Source organism: Triticum dicoccoides, chromosome 1A (assembly GCF_002162155.2).
Source record: "Triticum dicoccoides isolate Atlit2015 ecotype Zavitan chromosome 1A, WEW_v2.0, whole genome shotgun sequence".
Taxonomy (NCBI): domain Eukaryota; kingdom Viridiplantae; phylum Streptophyta; class Magnoliopsida; order Poales; family Poaceae; genus Triticum; species Triticum dicoccoides.
In genome coordinates, this window is record NC_041380.1 from 199,613,492 (window position 1) to 199,622,780 (window position 9,289).

Genomic DNA, 9,289 nt, shown 5'->3' on the forward strand with positions numbered 1-9,289 from the left:
AGTGGTGCCTGCTTTCTTGTATCACGGCTGGAGGTGGCACCTGATGGAGGTGCTGGTGCAATGGAAGTAGAGGATGCACGTGGTGTCCATGATGAAGATCGTCCTACAGAAAAGTTAGTTCGCGCCAACGCCTGTCGATCCTGCACTTCACGTTCAGCTTTACAAGCAAGATGGAATAAATGAGTGATATTAGTATACTCCTTATATTGGTCCGAATCTCTCTATTTAATCCACCCATAAAACATGCAAGCATAACTTCATTCTCCTCAATAATACCACATCCAATCATGCCCGTTTGTAATTCCTGATAATATTCTTCTACAGAATTTTTTCCTTGTCTTAAACGCTGCAATGTTTGAAGTAATTCACATTGATAATATGGTGGAACCCAACGAGCATGCATAGCAGTTTTCAAAGAAGCCCAAGTAGCTGGAATAGGATATAATTTACAATGTTCGGACCACCAAACACATGCAAAACTAGTGAAAGCACAAACAGCAGCAGGAACACATCTCTCCTCAGGATATTGTAAACATGTAAAATGTTGTTCAGTTTCTAACTCCCAAGTAAGATATATATCAGGAACATATCTACCCTCAAATGGTGGAATATTCAACTTCAGTTTAGGAAAAAGGTCATGATCTCGGACCTCAGGTGGTGGTGCAGCCCTACCATTGTGATGATATACCTGAGGACGACCTGGTGGTGGTGGTGTTGTAGGTTGCACATAGTTCTGATTTTGATCAACGTCATCCTCGTAATGGTCCTCCACCTCTGCAATAGCAGCAGGAGCTACCGAAGCAACAACAACGGCACTAGAATTTTTCCTAGAGTCAATGGGAATGCGTTGTGCTCGTCCCACTTGATTTGGAAGGCGACATTGTTATTGCTATAGAGGTGCGTTAGGTGCAGCCGGTGGTTGTGGTGGAAGACGCGTGAGCAATTCATTAAACTTGTTATCAAGCTTTATTTCGAACATCTTCTCCGTGTCATCTATCTTCTCCATGACCTCTTCAAATATACTTAGCACATCTTGCACCTGTCCACTCATCATTTGCTGAAATTTATCATGCAACTCCTTATTCGTCATGTTCTCCTAGTCAGTCTCATCGGCTCGTGATCCTGCGATGGTTAGCAACAATAGAAACACACAAGAATATGATCCTACAGACTACTAACAAGAGGTGGTTGTGGGTGTCACAAATCTGTCAAGCAAACCTCAAATTCTTACCAGTTCTTACCCAGCAGCAGGCGGTGATCGGCAACCGCCGTAGTCAAAACTCTCAAAGCTTGGATAGAGCGATTACCTGGAAGAGTCAAATGCACGACGTAGATGTATGTGGAGCTGCGAAGGCTTATAATATGGTTGCAAAAAGGGTCAACAATAATCAATTGAGAGATGCAAAGTTGAATAAAGGCTCAATGATGGTACTGTGCTGGTCCGAGGCTAGACCGTGCTAGAGACGCGAGCCTAGAACACTAACAAAATCACAGTGCTGCACGTAAACAAGGGAAAAGCACACTCTGGAATTTTTTTTCTCTGTTTTTTTGGTGCTCCACTTTTTTTTGCGCTCCTCTTTTTTTGCGAAAAATCACTATAATGGCGAGTGTCTCAAAACTCTTCCCAGATCAAACTAATAGGATGGGCACTAATTTTTTTTTACTTTTTTCAGAAATCAGGGCAGCGACGACGAAACAATGCGACAAAATATCACTATGATGGCACGTGGCTCCAACGACTTAGAAAATCCTAAAAATAGGATAGGGAACAAATATTTTTGCTTGTGAAAATTTTGGCCTAAAAACTGCCCGGGGGCTTAAAAATAGGATGGCACGTGGTGATTTTTTTTCCAAAACCTACTTAGGCAAGGACACACGAATCTGAAATGAGATGGATTTCGAAAACAAACCTAATATGAAAGGAACTCGGATTGGTGGTGGATATATGGTGGTAGGATATGGCAGTGGTGGTGGTATATGGATACGCATTGGTGGTGGTATATGGATGGTGATGGTATATGGAGATGGATCGTTGGCGGATAAGAGGTGGTGGTAGTTTGCAGGGGCAATGATGATGGTGCGGTGACGGCGTGACAATTTATGACCTGAACTCGAAACTCTAAAAGACTTGACTCTAAGACCAGCAACTAGACACGACGATGCAACCGAAATTCAACAAAGCAAAATACTAAAAAGACTATGCAAGGGCTCAGATTACTTCGGATATGATGAACTAACCGTATTTTTTGGCTTTTTCGTGGACTGCAAGTATGAAGAACAGACTCGATCTAAACTACGAAAAACTGTAAAAATCTCACCGAGCAACCTGGAAATCTGATACCACTTGATAGAGGCAAAGGTGTCCCGTCTTTCGATGAGATGGTGTCTATCATTTTTGTAGAAGCCGACTTTGATGATCCGACTACGAACGTGCTAGGACGTAGCACTTTAGCAATCGCTAAACCAACTCTGAGAGGTTATTGACCACGTCGGAGCACGATCAACCTGGCCACGAAGGTCTGTTTCCTGCAGGCAAACAAAGAACAAGCAAGGAACTAAGATTGCAATCTGGATATTGCGAATATAAGAGGAAAGCTTTATTGACGAAGGTGGGGTTCTGTGACACCTTTGTCTGGTCGTTGAACACAAATGAAGTACGCGAAGTTGCAGTTATGGTGAACTTTAATCTAAACAAAACCCAAAGTCTAAACGATGCCCTAAGAGCTGTATATATGGAGGAGATAGGGGGGAATTTCGTGTCCCTTGGAGGAGGGGTCTGAAACCAACCCTAACTCTTGTTTTCCCACACATACAGACTCTAAAAACAGCCTATAAACAAGTACTTCGAAATTACATGGGCCTGGCCAAAAAATAAGGTGATGCAACACCTAGGATAGCCTCTGGACGAAATTTATGAAGTGGCATCTTGCATATTTCGTCCAAGGCTTCATGCACTCACTATCGTGGCTTCAAAGTCCTCGAATCATCACTTATAACTCCGTTCTTGTTCCCCTTGCGCACGCCATCATCTCCATGCATGAACTTGCTCCAAGGTTCATCTTTCTTGTCCAAGCTAGGCCCTTCATTTGTAAGCAAAACAAATGTATCCAATTTAGGCAGCATCATATTCTCATGAACATTAGAATCGTTACCAAGAAACGAAAGTAGCTGGTAATTTAATTGGCGTGCATGAGCTCTAGTATTTGGTCCAGTATGTATAGCAATAGGGGCTATGGGTGTAACAATGGTATTGATGTCCTCATCATTACTGGTGGGTCCCAGGTCTGTGTCACATCCCTATGTTAGTCATGCATTAGGATTGGTTGAACATGTGCATCATGTTGAAATTCCCAGAAAACTGAAATGGGGATGACAGAACCCCCAGCAAACCCCCGGAACAACTAGGGTTTACTAAAAACTTTTTCAATGAACCTAAAATGCCCTTCTAAAAAGCTCACCCTTTTTGTTTTGGGTTAAAACCTTTGACAAAAATGGTGCACATTTTTCTAGGACATCTTAAGGTCATTGGATTAACTCTTATAGTATTTGCATTTAGGCATTTAAATGCTATAAAATATTTTAAATGCTCAAATAATCAGAAACTAAAATGTTTGCGGTTGGATATATTCTAAGCAGTAGCCATGTTTAATTTTATGATTTTTGGAAATGCCCTAGCATTTTTAATAAAGCCCTGAAGTTACAGAAATAATAGAATAAATGAAAAATAGAAAAGGAGAGAGAGAACAGAGACTTACCTGGCGCAGCCCACCTAGCCCACCAGCCGGCCCACCTAGCTGGCCCGGCCCAGCAGCCGCTCCACGCAGCTGCTTCGCCTAGCCAGCGAGGCGAGCAGGTGCTCGGCGGCGAGCACAGGAGCTCGCCATGCCACCTCCCTGCATCCCTGCTTCACCTGGCCACCGCCTCGACGCCGCGACGCCTCCACGTCGTGCACCGAAGCCCCTGGACACGCTCATTCGTCCCCACCGCCTCTCCCTCACCGTTCCCCACCATGGCCGACGCCCCTGTCGCCGCACCATCGTCGTAGCCGCGCCCTCCGTCATCCTTGCGCCATGCCATCGTCCTACATCGAGCACGCCGAGCCCCGAGCGCTCGCCCGCTCTGGAATCGCCCTGACCCCGTCTTCCCCAACTCCAGCCACCGGAGATCCCCTTCGCCGTCCCCGCCGCATCAGCTCGTCCCCGACCTCGCTGACTGCCTCGACGTGACCCCCGTGAGCTCAGCCACCTCCCCACCCTCTCCGTTCCCTCTCTCCAGCCCCGTAGCGACTGCACGTAGCTCACCCGCACGCGCCGCCGCGGAGCTCATCGCCCACGAGGCTCCGGCCACCCAATGGCCGCGTCACCCTGTCCACTAGCCCTACCGCACCCCCAGGAGCTCAACGCACTAAACCATGCGCCTCTCCGTGCCCCCTACCGACTAGTTCGACCTCACCCGAGCTCCGGCCACCGCCAAACTCGTCGCCGGTGTCGTTTCCGGCCACCCCAGCTCCACCCACTGCCACCACTCGACGCGGCTCACTCCCCGCACCACGTAGATGGTCTCCGCCGTCCTTTTGGTCGCCGGAGTGCAAAACCCGCGCTGCTCACCCGAGCCTGTTAATTATTTTAGGATTAGTGTTAACTAATTTTAATTAGTTTAGTCACTGAGATGTGGGCCCAAGCCCCACTGACAATTAATTAGTACTAACTTAATCTTGTTAATTAGCTGAGACACTGACAGACAGGGCCCAACAGTCAGGTTTGACTGGCCCTGGCGCCTTAGACTCGCTGACGCCATCCTGACGCAATGCTGACGCAGTAAATCCTTTTCTGGATTTATTCTTTAATAGGAAATTCCAGAAATAGCCAAAACTTCTAAAAATCATAGAAAATCAACCATAGCTCCACATAAAACAATTTATATATGAAAAATGATCAGAAAAATTCAATCTATCCATCTGTAATGGTTTCATGCATGACAAAACAAGATAACCTTGTTGTTTAAGCAAAATAAGATAATGCACTAATAAGGCTAAGTTAAATGAACTATCATTTGAATCTTTGATTCAAATGGGTTCATTCCTTTCTGTTTTAACTTGCATTAGGCCAGGACACATTCATTTTTCCATGTCATAGCATGCATCATATTGTTGCATATTGTCATGTGTTGATTATGTTCGGTGTGTCTTTCGTGGTAGGTTTTGCCTTCGAGGATAACCCCGAGTATCCGTCTGAAGGGCAGTACCCTACTACCACTACATCAGGCAAGCAACCCATTGATCATTCTATGTCAGGACCCCGACTCGATGTCACATCGATCTAGCCGGTAACACCTCATATCACTTTGCGGCCTCACGCACGGTATCCCCACGGGTGTCGCCTTACCTTTGCCCGGGACCGTTTGCGCCTTTTGGCTCACCTATATGATAGTGTCGCTAGCATCCATATGATAAAGAGCCCGGGCTGACATGACTAGTCGTAAACCCAAAGTGGCACAGACTTACAGGGACAGGCATCCATGACCCAGCTTCGAACGTGTCGGTCATCAGCAAGTGGGTCCGGGCTGTAGCACTGGGCTAGCAGGACTCCGGTAAACCGGGCTGTAGCGGGCTAACAGGACTTCGGTACTCAAAGCGTGACATTTCCCCGAAGGGACAGACACAGGAACGAAGAAGGACACATGCCGGCCAGCCTAAGTGTTCCAGAGCAGTAGCAAGCTACCATGGCTCAGCGGTAACACTAGGAGACATTTCCCGGTAAGAGAGGCTACTAAAGAAAAACAACTAGATAGTCAGATCCCACACATACCAAGCATTTCAATCATACACACAATATGCTCGATATGTGCAAATACAACGAAGCATCACAACATGACTCTACGACACAAGTACTTTATTTAAGGCTCAGGAAGCCATACATAACATACACGAAGGTACGGGTCTCATGACCCAACATACAAGTCATACAGTCATACAAACCAGCAGCGGAAGTAACTTGTCTGAGTACAGACAACTAGTAAAATAAAAGAGGCTTGGGAAGCCTAGCTATACTACAAGGTCCTTCACAAGCTCAGGGTCACCACCTGGGTCTTTAGCCTACTCGTTGATGTCAACGTCTACATAGAACCCATCAGAAGGGGTTGCAGCGTCTTCTGTAAAAATGTAGATTATAGCAACATGAGTACAAAGGTACTCAGCAAGACTTACATTAGATCCTACATACATGCTTAGTATCAAGAAGGGTTGGTGGAGTTATTGCAGCAAGCCAGCTTTGACTCTTGGCTAGGCTATCCTACGATACTCCAACTTGAAATGGTTTTGCGCACACGAGTCCACTACTCACCAATTCAATACACTACCGAGGATCCGCCTCCGTCTTCCTACGGAAGAGCCATCCTCGGCACTCACTCTTATCTTGAGGCTTTTAGTAGTTTCCATTTACTTGTCTATGAACTGTATAGGCAACCAAGTAGTCCTTTACCGCGGACGCGGCTATTCGAATAGATCATGTTAACCCTGCAGGGGTGTACTCCTTCATACACGCTCCCACCACTTACCGTCGTTTACACGACATGTACTCGGCAACCTTCAAGCGGAAGCCCAACGTGGGTGTCGGCCACGACCTACCTAATCACCTAAGCCTCTAGTCCAGGTTTATCGCTTATCCAGGTTCCATCCGCAGGGAGTCCGGCCGAGGTTTCCCATACGGCCCCGAACGATGTGAACAGGGTTCCCGAGATACCTAACGGGTATTCGGTACACCGTGCCACGTACCTACCGCATCACAGCCCACCCCTACGGTCAGCGCTGTCCACGGCCTCCAGTAGGCTACAAACACCAGAAACTACTTGCAACTCCTGGACGGAGAACTAGGGTGAATAAGAAGCCGAGAGGGTCCATTGGTTTCGGGCCCAATGCATGGTAGTAGCTGATTCTTAAATCACACATACAGATCTCAGTGCTTAAGGTCGGCTTCAATGAAACAACCCACCATGTACTCCTACATGGCCTCTCATCGATACCTTTACCAAATCGTGTTCACCACACCACTCTCATTACCGACATAATCATTTCACTCTAGCCCATCACCCAGATGAACCAGACCTGACACGACTCTAAGCATAGCAGGCATAGCAAGGTAGGAACAACACATACATAGGGCTCAATCAACTCCTACACATGCTAGTGGGTTTCATCTAGTTACTGTGGCAATGACAGGTCATGCAGAGGAAATGGGTTCAACTACCGCAGCACACAGCAGTTTGAATCGCGTTGTCTTAATGCAGTAAAAGAGAGCAGGAGCGAGAACATGGGATTGTATCGATATGATCAAATGGTTGGTTGCTTGCCTGATGGTTCGATGCACGGATACGATTCTTCGTTAGGGTAATCACGGTACTCCTCGGAGGCAGAACCTGTCGCAAAGGACATCGATACACAACATCACCAAACAATGTCCAACAATATGATGCATGCATGAAACATGGCAATATGAGTGTGTTGGGCTAATGCAACTAAAACCAGAAGGGTTTGAACAAATTTGAATCAAGGATTCAAATTTCAAATTCAAATATGGCCTTTTAAAGTGCTTTTCCTTGTTCTGCTTGAAACATCAATTTAACTTGTTTGATCATGCATGAAAATAGTACAGATGGATAGATTGGATTTTTCTGATCATTTTTCATATATAATTTGTCCAATTTGGAGTTACAGAATAAAAGTTATGAATTTTTGAAGTTTAAATAATATTCTGGAATTTCCTGATTTAATTTAAATCCAGAAATATAATTATTGCGCCAGCATGACGTCAGCATGACGTCAGTGGTCAACTGCGGCTGGCTGAGGTCAAACCTGACGTGTGGGGTCCACACGTCAGTGACAGGGGGGTTAAACAGGGTTAAATTAATCCTAATTACTAATTAGTGGCGCTGGGGCCCACTGGTCAGTGTCAGGGGGTTAACTAACAGTGGTTAGCGCTAATGATGTCCACCTGGCCGACGGGGCCCACGTGTCAGTGACCCTGGGGGGTCAAACCCCAGGTCGGACAAGTCAAACCCCACCGGCGACATGACGCCGGCGAGGTCCGAGACGGCGGCGTGATGCGGGATCGCGCTACAAGGCACGGGCGAGGCTGTGCTTGGGCTCGTTGGAGAGCCCTTGCTCCCGCGCGTCGAACGGTGGTGGTGGCCGGGCCTGAGGTGGCCGGAGTCGATGGCGGCGAGCTCGGCTGCGGCCGCCGGAGTTCGGTCGTGCACGGAAATGGGGTTGGAGCTCGAAGGCGAGCGAAGCGAGGCGCTAGGGATGCTCTATGGAGCCTTACGAACTCGTTGGACTCGCCGGGGTGACCAAATGGTCACCGGAGCTGCGTTGACGGCGAGCTCGGCGACGGCGGAGGTTCGGCCGTGGTGGGGAGGAGGCTACGGTGAGGGAACGAGGGGGAGAAGAGGGGGAACGGTGGCGTAGCTCACCGCAGTTGCAGTGGGCGTCGAAGCGGGCTCGGGGACGCGCTGGAGACGGCGAATTCGACGGCGATGATGGTCGGAGCCCGAAGAGGGGAACGGCGACGTGGCGGCGATGCAGGGCTTCCGGAGGCCCGTGGAGCGGTGGGGAGGAAGAGGGGGTTGTGGCGGAGCTTCTGAGCTAGTCGGGGGAGCGAGGGGTGGCCGGAGACGGCTGCTAAGGCGAACGGCGGTGACGGTGGTGTTCGGCCGTGAGAGAGAGAGCGAGGGAGAGGAGGTAAGAGCCGAGGGCGAGTGAGAGAGAGCAGGGGGGGAGGCGTGGCGTCGTCCAGGGCATCGAGGCGAGGAGGGGAGGGCAGGCAGGCGGGGAGAGAGGTGGCGTGGCGCGGTGGCGCGCGCGCGCGCCGGCCACACTCCCCTCCCTCTGTCGGGACGAAGACGACAGAGGAGGGAGACGGGCTGGGCCGCCTGCTGGCTGGGCCGGCCAGCTGGATGGGCTGCACAGTGGAGGAGCCCAGGTAAGCTTCTCCCTTTTATTTTTTTCTGTTTTCTAATTTCTGACATTTGTTTTGATTTAAATAATATATTAAATCATTTATTTAACTTATGCCAAATTTTTCAGGGGCTAGATATATTATTCCAGAGCTCCTTTATAATTGGCATAATATTTGGACATATATTAATATATATAGAAATATATTTCCAAAGCAAATATTTATGCATTAATTCCAAATGCCCAAAATAAATGTCCATGAGCCACTAAAAATATTGGTTTGATTTTTATCTCTGTCCAATATTTTCAGAGATCAACATGAGCATTTTCTTGGACCCT